The sequence below is a fragment of the Callospermophilus lateralis genome, chromosome 3 (genome assembly GCF_048772815.1).
Source record: "Callospermophilus lateralis isolate mCalLat2 chromosome 3, mCalLat2.hap1, whole genome shotgun sequence".
Lineage (NCBI taxonomy): Eukaryota > Metazoa > Chordata > Mammalia > Rodentia > Sciuridae > Callospermophilus > Callospermophilus lateralis.
In genome coordinates, this window is record NC_135307.1 from 72,252,641 (window position 1) to 72,265,668 (window position 13,028).

At 35.5% G+C, this 13,028-nt stretch overlaps 1 long non-coding RNA gene across 1 annotated transcript in view; it reads left to right on the plus strand.

Moving 5' to 3' along the window:
* The window catches only part of LOC143395296 (uncharacterized), a 17,760-nt gene continuing 4,732 nt past the window's right edge, over positions 1–13,028 (plus strand). The window contains exons 1-3 of the long non-coding RNA XR_013155372.1: positions 1–163; positions 1,137–1,184; positions 3,668–3,755. This is a non-coding gene — a long non-coding RNA (uncharacterized LOC143395296). The remainder of the gene's footprint in view (positions 164–1,136; positions 1,185–3,667; positions 3,756–13,028) is intronic.

Below are 13,028 nucleotides of genomic sequence, written 5' to 3' on the forward strand. Positions count from 1 at the left end.
TTTGTCCCGGCAGCAGTGGTCGCAGCTCTATCGCATTTTATGTTCCTGCCTGAAGGAAGCGGAGTTTTCAGCTGGTAGGTTTATTTTAATGTGGCGCCCATTCAACGTTCGCTCCAGGACAGCACTCAATGAAGACCGGTGGAGTCTCAGAGCTTTTGAAAAGGTGAGTTGGAGACTAGGGTTGTCCGACTGACTAGGGGATGGCGCAGCTTTAGAGGCACCGGCACCGGAAGTGAAGGGGCCGCAGGCGGCCATGGTTAAAGTAAGTTTCCCCGCCGTGGGGTGGAGTGTGGGGGCGGGGTGTAAGGGGGCGAGGCTTCCTCTCCCGCCGAGGAAAGAGAAAGGCTGAGGAGGCTGACTCGTGGTCCTTGGAGGTAATCCTGTGGTCCCTACTCAAGAGAATGAGCGGTATTCTGGATTCTTGCTTTTCTCCGAGCAGTCTTTCCTCCCTTTGGAAGTGCGTTTCAGGGACTTGTCATATTTTCCAGCAGAGTAGTTACCGCCGTAGAGGTGTCCTTGTTAACACAGGGAGGATATGGTTCTTTGAAACCTCTTGCGTTGGGGGAGGTGTTTTCCTCCTACCCCTCCCGTACGAAGCTTGGAGGAAGCTAGCAGGCTCTGGCATTTAGAATGCCAAGGAATTTACTTGCTGGTTCAGAGGCTGCTACTGTGACCTTAGTCAAGATGAGTGTCACTGTGCTCGTCGAGGCTACTTTGTGAAAGAGACTAGCAATACCTCTGCAACTGAAAATACCTTTGTTGAAAGGACTTCCCCTATGGTACCTGCATGGAGCTGTTAATAACACTTTGTCTGTTAAAGCAGTCAAGAACTGACATATTCTAAATAGTGCATCTGGGTTATTAACACTTATAAAGAATGTAATATCTTTGACAGTCAACACCGACTAAATTTGCACAAGAGGACATTTTAACGTAGAATTGATTTTTTACCAAGTTGATTTTTCTCAAAATTGTTCATTAAAAATGTGAACCATGTCTCTATTTCCAGTGAGTGACCAAGTCATACTTAACTGAATAGATGCTTATATTTACATTACGTGGGCCTAAAAACTAGAGAACAGTTGAGTGATTTAACAACTCTTTGGGGTTTTTTGTTTACTTTTTGTTTTTGGCAGTTGGTTGAAGACAACATATCAGTGGCAAACAGCTCAAGTATGATAGAGGTGAGTTCTAGTAAATAAATACTAGAATGCAAGAATGGTAGTTGAAAGAGGTTTTATTTGGTCAAGGATTCAAATAAGTCTGCTTAATTAGCTTCAGATGTGATGTTTGAAATCCCCAAATTAGGACATCCTCAGAATTGTTTACCTATTCATGTAGTTCTTATTTCTGGACTTCAGAGCGCTTCATGTTTTTTATGAAGGAACACTGTATATTTTTATAACCCCTCCCCGAGTTATTATTTGAAGTAGTTGAACACAATATCTTTATTTATTCATTTATGTGTGGTGCTGAGGATCAAACCCAGGGCCTTGTTTGTGCTAGGTGAGCGCTCTACTGCTGAGCCACAACCTCAACCCCCAAAATTTCTTTTACCGAATGATAGTAATTACAGTTCATACTGTGCAGAGGGTTATTTTGATGGTTTAAAACATCATTCTAGGGCTGGGGTTGTGGCTCAGCGCTTGTCTAAAATGTGCAAGGCCCTGGGTTTGAACAGTTGAGTGAAAAACTAAGTACAATTAGAATGATATATTACCCACTGGGAACATCAGAAATAATTTATCCATAAAGCATCTTTCATGGCCTTATAGTGTTAGATAGGACAGATGTACCATAGTTTATATGACCTGTTTTGTTTACTTTTCTATAATAGCACTAATATGTCAGTGAATATCCTTGTACATATCAGGGACTAAAATTTCTAGGCATGTAGATCTTCTAGCATACCCCTAATTATTTTTTTGTAATAAATTCCCAGAAGTGGAAATATAAGGTCAAAAGAATTGTACATTTGAGGGTTTGGATACATGTACAATTGTCCATCAGAATGCTCTCTTGCCTTATGATCTTATTTGTTGTCCTTTTTTTTAATTGAAACCTTCCACCCAGTTTTCTGTTTATTCTTTATTTCTGAGATCTGTTACTCAAATAGAATTATTACAGTTTCCTTTTTTTTTCCCCTCAAGGAGTTAATACTCAAGTTAGTTGAGTATTACTACTTTGTGGTTCCATGCAGCCTTCCCTAAAGTTTCTCATATTTACATATACATTCCCTTAGTGCTATTGTAGCCTCAATTAGGACCCTTTACATGCCTTTCACCTCACTTTCTTTGCAATTATTTGCCTCTTCTCCGTTTTAAGAATGTTCCCAAAAGGCAGCAACTGTTTTTAATTACCAATATGTTCCTCCTCCTGGTACATTGTAAGATATTGAATCTGTATGCACAATTGTATACAAAATGTGAGAAATAATAAGCTAACATAACATTTTTAATAGTACTTTTGAAAATTAATGATGTTCTACAGATGCCAGGGTAACCTTCAAATTTTTTAATGTTCCAAATACTTAATATTCAATTGATTTGTAGTTATTAATAAAATAAATATTTACAGAACCCATTAATAATGTATCAACATAATTTTCTTAAGACTTTATTAATTCTTTAAGGATTTTAAATCTTAATAGAAGGCAACTGCATGGGGCTGGAGATGTGGCTCAAGCGGTAGCGCGCTCGCCTGGCATGCGTGCGGCCCGGGTTCGATCCTCAGCGCCACATACAGACAAAGATGTTGTGTCCGCCAAATACTAAAAAATGAATATTAAAATTCTCTCTCTTTCCCTCTCTCTCCCTCTTTCTCACTCTCTCTCACTCTTTCTTTTAAAAAAAAAAAAATAGAAGGCAACTGCAGATAAATATTAACTGAAGAGACTAGACAATATTTTTCATAGACATAAATGAAGGAAATTAAAAAATTGCACATTTTTTTAATATTTATTTTTAAATTATAGTTGGACACAATACCTTTATTTTATTTATTTATTTTTATGTGATGCTTAGGATTGAACCCAGGGCCTCGTACATTTTAGGTCAGTGCTCTAGTGCTGAGCCACAACCCCAGCCTAAATTGCACATCTTTATAACTTAGTGAACTTGACTAACGAGAGTAATACTTCATACAGAATCAAAATGTCAAATTATTAGTGATGTTTCAGTGATATAAAACTATTTTTGAAAGAATGTTTTATTTACGGATTCAAATGAAGGTACATAATTAGTGCCCTATGAGGTATTTTTTACTAAAATCTAAGGACATCCTTGTATTTGTTTAACCATTAATGTCATTCCTGATTCTGTTTTTTTTTTTTTTTTTTTTTTGAGGCAGGGACTTGCCATGCTTCCTAGACTGGCTTCAAACTCCTGGGTTCAGATTTTCCTCTTGCTTCAGACTTTTGGGTAGCTGGGACTACAGGCATGCACCACCAGGACTGGCTTCCATTTTTTAATTTTTAAGTAATATTTAATATTTTTATCAAAGAACACTGTGAGCATATTCATGGGGTCCCTCTTTCTTTCAAAAAACTTGAAAAGAAAATTGGACCAGTGACAGTTCAGCAGCAAGATAATTTTTTTATAATAGTTGTGTATTCTAAATGTCTAAGCTATAACATAACTCAAAATTAAAAGAAGTCTTTGTCTTTCAGAATAAGACTGATTTTCTGGGGAAATGAAGCTATGTATCCCAGTTTTGAAAGACTTGAATCTGCTGTGTCTTGAAAAATCCCATTTCTGGTGTGTAATTTTAGTTTATCCTTAAATAATCAAGGTTGGCCCTGTGTGTGTGTAAAAAATAATAGAATTTATTCCATTGTGCAGTTATTTCTGGAAACATCAGTATATGTTCAGAATAGAACTGATTGCTAAGTTGAGTAGAACTGATTCCTAGACTTATTTTTGAGAAATTACATAATTTGCTTATAATCAGAGCATACATTTTAGTCTATATCGTCTTTTGCTCTATCTAATCAGCTCTAAAATCAGCTCACTGATGATTTTATGGCCACATGGAGTCATAGATAATGTTTTTCTACATATAATTAAAATTAGAATAACAGCATACTTAAGATTTGGATTTATGCAGATCTGGTTACTAAATGGCTTTTCTACAAGGATCTGTGCTCGAGAAACTTACTGTCAATAAAAGAGAACATAATTAAACATGAAAAGTTAGTATAAATACATGCTTCAAAAGATTTAAGAAAATTAGATCTTTATTTAAAGATTTAAATAATAATAAAGTTTTCTATACAGTCAAGGAGATCTAGAAATTTTTAAGAAACATTGCTTTAAGAAAGAGCAGAGGAGCTGGGGATATACATATATATATATGTGTGTGTATGTAAGAGTGTGTGTGTATAGGTGTATACATGTCCATCTGTGGTAAAGAACATAGTTAGCATGTATAGGGTCTCGGATTAGATCCCCAGCACCATTAAAACACAACAGTAGAAGGAAATTTATTTATTGGTGTTTGAAGACTTTTTAAGGGTAATGATATATAACCTGTAAAATTAGAAAGAAGACTTTATAATTGGATGGAAGGTTGTGAGCAAGAATGTAATTATATAAGAAAAGATGTATTTTGGGCAGTTGGTAAACCAGTTAGGTAAAGATCTTGTAGCAATACATATAGTGGTATCAAGAAAGATTTAGTAGCCGGGGGCAGTATCGCACACCTGTAATCCCACTGCCTCGGGAGGCTTAAACAGGAGGATCACATGTTCAAAGCCAGCCTCAGTAACCACAAAGCACTAAGCAGCTCAGTGAGACCCTCTCTAAATAAAATACAAAATAGGGCTCATGATGTGGCTCAGTGGTTGAGTACCCTTGAGTTCAATCTCTTATACACCCCGCCTGCCCAAGAAAAGAAAGATTTACTAGCTGGGCACAGTGGCATGTGCCTCTGGAGGCTGAGGCAGGAAGATCACAAGTTCAAAGCCAGCCTCAGCAAAATCAAGGTACTAAGCAACTCAAGTGAGATCATGTCTCTAATAAATAAAACAAAAAATAGGGCTGGGGATGTAGCTCAGTGGTAGAATGGTAGTGTTCAATAACCGGTAACACTCCCCACCCCCCAAAAAAACTTTACTTAAAAAGAATTTGAACATGTAAAGATCCTTGTGGTTGGAATATTATCCAAAAAAAAAAAAAAAGAGAGAGAGAGAAAGAAAAGGGAAATGATCTTAAAAAGAAGGGGGGGATGCAACATGTTTTTCACCTATTAAGAAAAATACTCATTACAGACTACTCAATACCAGTAACTAAACTCACATGGAGGGTGATAGTGTAAATTAGTGTAGACCTTTTCAAAACATCCTTTCAGAAGTCATAAAAATGACTGAATAACGAATGACCCTTTAAATTAATCCTAAGAGAACAGACCAAAACACAGATAATTAGCATTTTTATTAATATGTGAAAAACATATTGCTTTTTTTTCCTTCTTTGTAAGACTTTTGTTGTTAACTAGTGAGGTGGAACCTTTTTCCATGATTTCACTTAATTCTTTTTTTTTTTTAATCATTCTTTCAGTATTTTTTTAATATATATTTTTTAGTTGTAGGTGGTGGACACAATAGCTTCATTTCATTTTTATGTGGTGCTGAGGATTGAACCCGGTGCCTCACAAGTGCTAGGCGAGTACTCTATCACTGAGCCACAAGCCCAGCCCCACTTAATTGATTCTTACACAAGATGAGCCTTCTAATTATAGATGGACTCTTGATATTTTATTTTTGTTTGCATTGTTATATAACACTTAGTAGTAATTTGCTGCATGTATTTTTGCATATAGATTTCTCTTATATTTTTAGTTTTCCTGAAGGTTTTTAAATAGACACAGGTTAAAATGTACATAAAATATATTCTTGGAAAATTACTCCAAAATAATGTTCAGTATGATTGAAAAATTGAAGATATTGAATAGGAATTGGAAAGACCAAGACAAGATACTGTTGAGGTAGTGTTAGCAAGAAGTAAATCTAGAGTGGAACCTGGAGAGCAAAGGTAATAAGTGGGCAAGAGCTTATTAGGTTTGGAAGGGGAAGAAAGAGTGGACAGCACTTAGCCTCTAATTTATTATAGAGGTATAAGAAAAAAAAAAAGTCACACTTCCAAGATTTAAGGAGAGGGAATAGTTACATTAATTGATTTAGGAAGACCAGAAAGACCACTTGTAGGTAAAAATGATGCGATTTGTTTTTAAACATATAAGCGAAAGCTTGAAATGTCCAGGAAGCATCTGTCTATTCACTTGTCAAATTACTTCCAGGGTCACTGATTGGAACAGGCATTAATACAGGATCTTATGTTGTTTCTATATTTTAACTTTTAATTCTAGTTTATTAGATTTGACTACTTTTTTAATCAGGACTTTCTTATTTCTGGTTTTTTTTTTAAGTCTTTTTGATTAAAAAGTTAAATGTGTTAAATAAGTTCAGGAAAATGAGATGATTCTCTAACTTAAGGAGAAATTAGTTTTTCATTATTGAAACAAAGTAGTTTTATGAAGGAATCTTATAAAGTATGTATTTTTAAAGTAGACACATGAAATAAAATCTCTTTGCTTCTTCCTGAGTGGACTAATTTTTGCATGTTTTGATATAGTTTGATTTCAGTAGAATATAGAGAGGTAAAAAATACACAAAATTTGAATATACTTCAAGATCTTTAAATAGCTGAAATCCAAGTAATTAAATTAACATTGTCCTGGGGCTTTGTTGTGGCTCAGTAGTAGAGCACTTACCTAGCACGTGTGAGGTGCTGGATTCAATCTTTAGCACCACAGAAAAATAAATAAGAATAAAACAAAGGTATTGTGTTTGTCTATAACTAAGAAAAAAATTTTTTTACATTGTCCTGTTTTTAGAAATCACTTTTAGGGCTGGAGTTTTGGCTTAATGGTAGATCACTTGCCTGGTATATGTGAGGCCCTAGGTCAGTCCTCAGCACCTCATATGAAAAAATAAAAGGTCCAGTGACAACTAAAAAAGTTTTTAAAAAAATAAATCACTTTTATTTTAACATAAAATTTTAATGTTAAATGTAAGAAAATATTTTAATAGTTAGAAATGTCAGAACAGGCCACATGAAATGGCACATGCCTGTAATCCCAGTGGCTTTGACTGCTAAGGCAGGAGGATCAGGAGTTCAAAGCCAGCTTCAGCAACTTAGCAAGTTCCTCAGCAACTCACTGAGACCCTGTCTCTAAATATAAAAAGGGGCTGGGGTCATGGTTCAGTGGTTAAGTGACCCTGGGTTCAATCCCCAGTACCAAAAAAAAAAAAGTCAGAACAAGCCAAGAGTTAACTTTTGTGCATACCTGTAATCCTAGTGGCTTGGGAAGCTGAAGCAAAAGGATCACAAATTCAAAGTCAGCTTCAGCAACTTAGCGAGACCTTGTCTCAAAATAAAAAAATAAAAAGGACTGGGGATTTGGTCTGGTTTGATCACCCCTGGATTCAGTCCCTTGTACCAAAAATTTTACAGAGTTAACTTTTAAGTATTCCTCGAGAAAGAGCTTAATTTAACCAGTTAACCTCTTTTGATTCTTCTACCACCTATTCCCCTTCTGCTCCCAACACACACACATACACACACACACTTGCACAATCACATGCAAACCCTTCCTTTCTAAGGCCTTAAAAAAAAGTGTGTGTTTTGTGTTTTGTTTCTTTTTTTTCCCCTGTGATTTACCAAGAGAAAAGTTCTTAATTTAGGAAAAAGCAGGTCTTCTAAATGATTAGTTAGGTATAGGTAAATCACAATGTTAAATTATTTTTTTCCTTTTTGATTCCACTTTATAGTTACCTGACAGGATTTAGGTTTTTCCTATCCCTGTAAGAATAATAGCTGTAAAAATATTTCAAGAAGGGCTGGGATTGTGGCTCAGGAGTACTGCGCTCACTACTACCACATAAATAAAAGATACTGTAGTGTTCCACTACAACTAAAAAATAATATATTAAAAAATCCTTCAGGGCAGGCTACAGATGTGCCTCAGTGAAAGAGCATTTGCCTGGCATGTTTGAGGCCCTGGTTTTGATCTCCAGCACCAAAAAAAACCAAAAACCATTCTGTGGCACATTCCTGTAATCCCAGCAACTTGAAAGACTAAAAAGCAGGATGATAATAATTTCCAAACCAGCCTGGGCAATTTAGCAAGACCCTATCTCAAAATTTCAAATTTTAAAAAAGTAGGACTGGGGATGTATCTCAGTGATAAAGCACTCCTGAGTTCAATCCCCAATACAAAACAACAACAAAAATACAAAAAAACATTCAGGGAGCTGGGGCTATAGATCAGTGGCAGAGTGCTTGCCTAGCATGTGTGAGGCACTGGTTTAAGCCTCAGCACTACATAAAAGTAAAGTAATAAAGAGAGTCTATGTCCCCTTTACAACTAAAAAAATATTTTAAAATATTTCAGGAAAAGCAAAGAAATAGTTCTAGGTTTAGTATGTGAAGATGTAGCCAGGGAATTTAGTGGTTTAGGATGTATTTCTCTTATTTTCTACCCCATCAGTAAGAGAATTCACCTGACAAGGTTGGGATTAGAATTACATTAATACATGTGAAGTACTATTAGAATGATACCAAGTTATTTAGGAAGTACTTATGAATCAGGTGGTCTTAGTGTGAATATTATTAAATGAGTGTTATCCCAGGAGAGTTTAAATTATTATGTTATCATATTTATGTACAGAGATAAAGCAGCTGGACAACTCTCTTATGTTATAGACCCTCTTCAAGGTCATAACAACCTTTCTTCAATGTTATTTCCTATTTCTTCCCTTCAAAAATCATATGCAGGGCTGGGGATGTGGCTCGAGCGGTAGTGTGCTTGCCTGGCATGCGCGCTGTGCTGGATTCAATCCTCAGCACCACAAATAAAGGTGTGTCCGCTGAAAACTAAAAAATAAATATTAAAAAATTCTCTCTCTCTCTCAAAAAAAAAAAAAAACATATGCAACAGTCACTCTCCACTGTCATGTTCCCCTCTACAAGCCTCATGCTTTTCCTGTTCCTTTTTCTGTTTTCGGTAATAGTCCAGCCTCCTAGAATGTTGCCTTATCTCTGCATGTTCAAATACATTTTAAGTAAAGCTTCCTTGATAGCACTATAGGTGTAGTTACAAGTAATATCTCCATGTTTTCTCCTACATAATTCCTGCCACTTTCTGTATTGCATTTTAGCTTTTTCATTTATTTATATGTCCTTCACTTTGTCATGAAATCTTTATAGATAGAGAGCTTATACCTTGTTCACCTTTGTAAGTTTAGGAGCCATCATAGGCCTTGGCATTTGTGGGTACTTATTTGTAGAATTAAATGTTATAAAATGTATAGCAAGCAAAAGATGGCATATAGTAGACAAATGTATGTCATTAAAGATGTGCTTTTTCAGTATTTGTACATCTAAGAACCCCTTAATCAATGCCTTAAAATTAGAGCACTTAAAGTTTTGGGAATTGAATCGGGCTCAAGAGCCTATGGAGGGGTAATAGCACTATGGGAACTATGCACAAATTAGGAATTTTCATTAGAATATTTTCTTTCAGAAAAGTTTGGCAAGGACTAACTTGCTAGTAACTAGGCCACCTGGATCAATAAGTTTTGAACTCATAATTTTACCATGTAAGTACTTTTTAAAAACCACAATACCATAATCCATAACACTAGAAATGAGAATAGGAATTGGATGAGATATTCTTGAGTATGTTTATTTTATCCTTAGTTGCTGAGATACTGATAAGGGTTTGGGCCTTTAAGATTTAGAAGAAATGAGAATTATGGAAATTAGGGAGATAAATTGAAATATCAGAGCCGTATCATACATCTAAAGAAGCAGTTCTTAGAATTTTTATAATAACTTAGTAGGACATTGAATTAAAGGAGCATCATAATATAGTAACACTGGCTTTGAAAAACAGATGTTATGTTGTAATTATAAGCCTGTTGGTTTTACTCATTACTGTGACCTCTGAGATAGTCACTGCATGAATTTTTGCTTTTAGAGAATAAACTTCATGGACTAGGTATTTATAACTCTTAATGTTTGAAATTTCTAATCCAGCACCACATTTTTCAAATAGGAATTACATTGTGTACTTCTCATACCCAAATCAGAAGTATCAGGCACTGACTTGATAATTTTAGCACTTAAGGAAGTAGTTGATGTTCATATTACATAGGATCATATTCTGACAAGTTTTAATGTCCCTCCTTATTTTCAAAGATCTTTTGTTTTCTTTTTTTTTCCCCCCTCACTGGGAATCAGACCCAAGGCCATGAACATGCTAAACAAGCACTTTACACTGAGTTCTGTCTCTAACCCATTTATTAAGAGTCTTGTTTTCATTGGACATTAAAGTAAATTTCAAATAATAGCTAAGCATGATTACCAGTTAATTTCATTACAGTGAAGCTTCTGTTTTCTATACTGTTCAGTGTACTTAAATCAGTTACAGGAGAAAATATTTATTTATTTGGTAGTGATTGAATCCAGGACCCCAAGCATGCTAAGCAAGTATTCTACTGCTAAAGTACATCCTCGTTCCACTCCCTTTTTTAAAAATTTTGAGTTAGGATTTCAAAAAGTTGGTCTCAAAACTTGAGGTTGTCCTGCCTCGGCTTCCTAAGTAGCTGGAATTACAGGCCTGTGTCACTATTCCCAGTTCTTCTGATTTATTAATATGTGATCTATTATATTAATACATGACTTATTAATACATAATCACACATTTCCTGACTGCCTGTGAATCTCATTTTGCTTTTGCCAGGGAGGAAGGAAAGGATAGATGATATTTGTTTAGTACTTTAGGCCTTTTAGTATACTGTACTGCTCTTTAGGAGTGATAGTTTAAAAATTAAGATACAAGTTAATTGGTATTGAAAAGTCCTCTAGTTATTTCCACAGCTTTAAAGTAGGGCATGAATAAGTCATGGAGGAAGGGGTTTTTGTTTTTTTGGCTGGTGGTATGTTTGATAATGTTATTGACTCTGCTGATCCTAACAGACCACTTAGGGGTTTATATTTATTCACATGCAGGGTTACCTCAAATGCTACAGCAAGCAAGAAAAAAAATCTCACTTTGCCCCATTGGTTCCCTCAAACCAAACTAAAATTCTTACTGATTCTCAAAAAAAAAAAAAAAAAAAATTTGTTTCTAAATTTTTATATGCCACCATATCGCTGTTTGCAGTGTTTGTATAGTTTTAGTGGCTTATATCTTAGTCTGAAGGAACTGGGAAAGGGATTTTCATGCAAGGAAATATAGCCAAACAAAAGGCCCTTTTGCGGTTTCTTATTTCTCTATTTATCATGTGATACTGCTTTTAAGGCCTTAAAATTACGTATGCTACTGCAAACTTTGCGGTTTTCCACCCAGTTTTGAACTTCTGCATTTTTATTACATAGTCATGAAGAACTAGGCTGTTCCCAGTAAATATTAAAGCTGCAGAACTTGCTTCTCTGCTGCTGGGTACTTCCTGTTTTGTCAGATTTCCATTTAGGGAAAAGAATAGATTTTAAAGTAGGCTAGTTTGAGTTTCATGTTTAAAGCGTCTCCTGAAATTCACTTTGGAAGCCATCCAAATATCGAGAGGGGGAGGAAGCTGGCACGTCATGTCTCCACATAAAGTCATTTGTCAGAAAGCTGCATTTGGCTTTGTATCATGAGAGAGAGGATTGCCAGGAAGGAAGAGAAACTGCTTACTGTCAGAAATTTTTAGTGTATGACTTGCCAGTATTATGGCTTGCCTTTCGGCTTTCTGTGTCAAACATGTTTGTGTTTGTAAATGAATTATGTCACCTCTGAAGGAATGGTCTGTGCTCGTTTCTAATAGACCTTTTTTTTTTTTTTTTAAGATTGATGTGATGTTTTTATACCTGTATTTTATTTATTTATTTTTATGTGGTGCTAAGGATCGAACCCAGCACTTCGCACAAGCTAGGCGAGCACTCTACCACTAAGCCACAGCCTCAGCCTCTCTAATAGACTTTATTCTAGAAATATAGAAGAATTGCATTCAGTTTATTCCAAATAACAGTGGGAACAGTTAAAATTCAAATGTTAGAACAGAAATGTATCACTATATTGTGAGTGTGTGGAATATATTGTACAAAAGTTGCAGTAATACCATTTTAAGAATCTTGCACAGTGGCACATAGTATAATTGCAACTTCTTGGGAGGCTGAAGCAAGAGGATCAAAAGTTAAAAGTCAGTCTTGGGCACCTTAGTGAGACCCTGTCTTGAAATTTAAAAGAGCTGAGGATAGTTTAATGGTAGAGTGCTTGCCTAGCTTGTGTGAGGCCCTGGGTTCAGTCCCTAGTACTGAAGAGGGGTTGCTACAGGGAATCTTTTATAACTAAAGTAATGAATAAATAGAACATGAGTTAGAAATAATGAATTAGTGTTGCTTTTTCAGTCCTGTGAAGTGAACTCATAGTTAATAAAATATGTCAGAGCATGCTTTCACTATAAACCTATACGCGGCAGGTAAGGGAATCTTGCTATACTGTGGCCGAACCAAGCTCTTATTTTACCAAATTGATACTTTTCTGATACTTTTCTCTTCCTTGACCTATCAGTAAAATGAGAGGCTTTTTACATTCACAGACAAATGCACAGAGCATTGTCTACTGGACATGCTTCTCACAGAGGAAAGAAAACTAATATTCACCAAGATAATGCTTCCCTCCACCTTCTGGTTTCATGAAAAATTAAGCCACTTCCTCCTTTTGAAAAAAAGGAAAGAATTAAATTCAAATGTTAGTAAAACTAATTCTTCTCAAAGGTTGTATTCTAAATAAAGATTGCTACTGCTTTGAGTAAAAGCTTAAAACTGTGAAATTAACAAAAAATAAAAATAAGAGATGGTTTTAATCTCTGACCATTAAATGAACAATTATACAGTTCCTGATTGGGGGCCCTGAACTTTTCATCCACCTATATGTTGGAAATAATTCTCCTAACATCTTTGTGTTGCTCTTTTTGAAAGTTG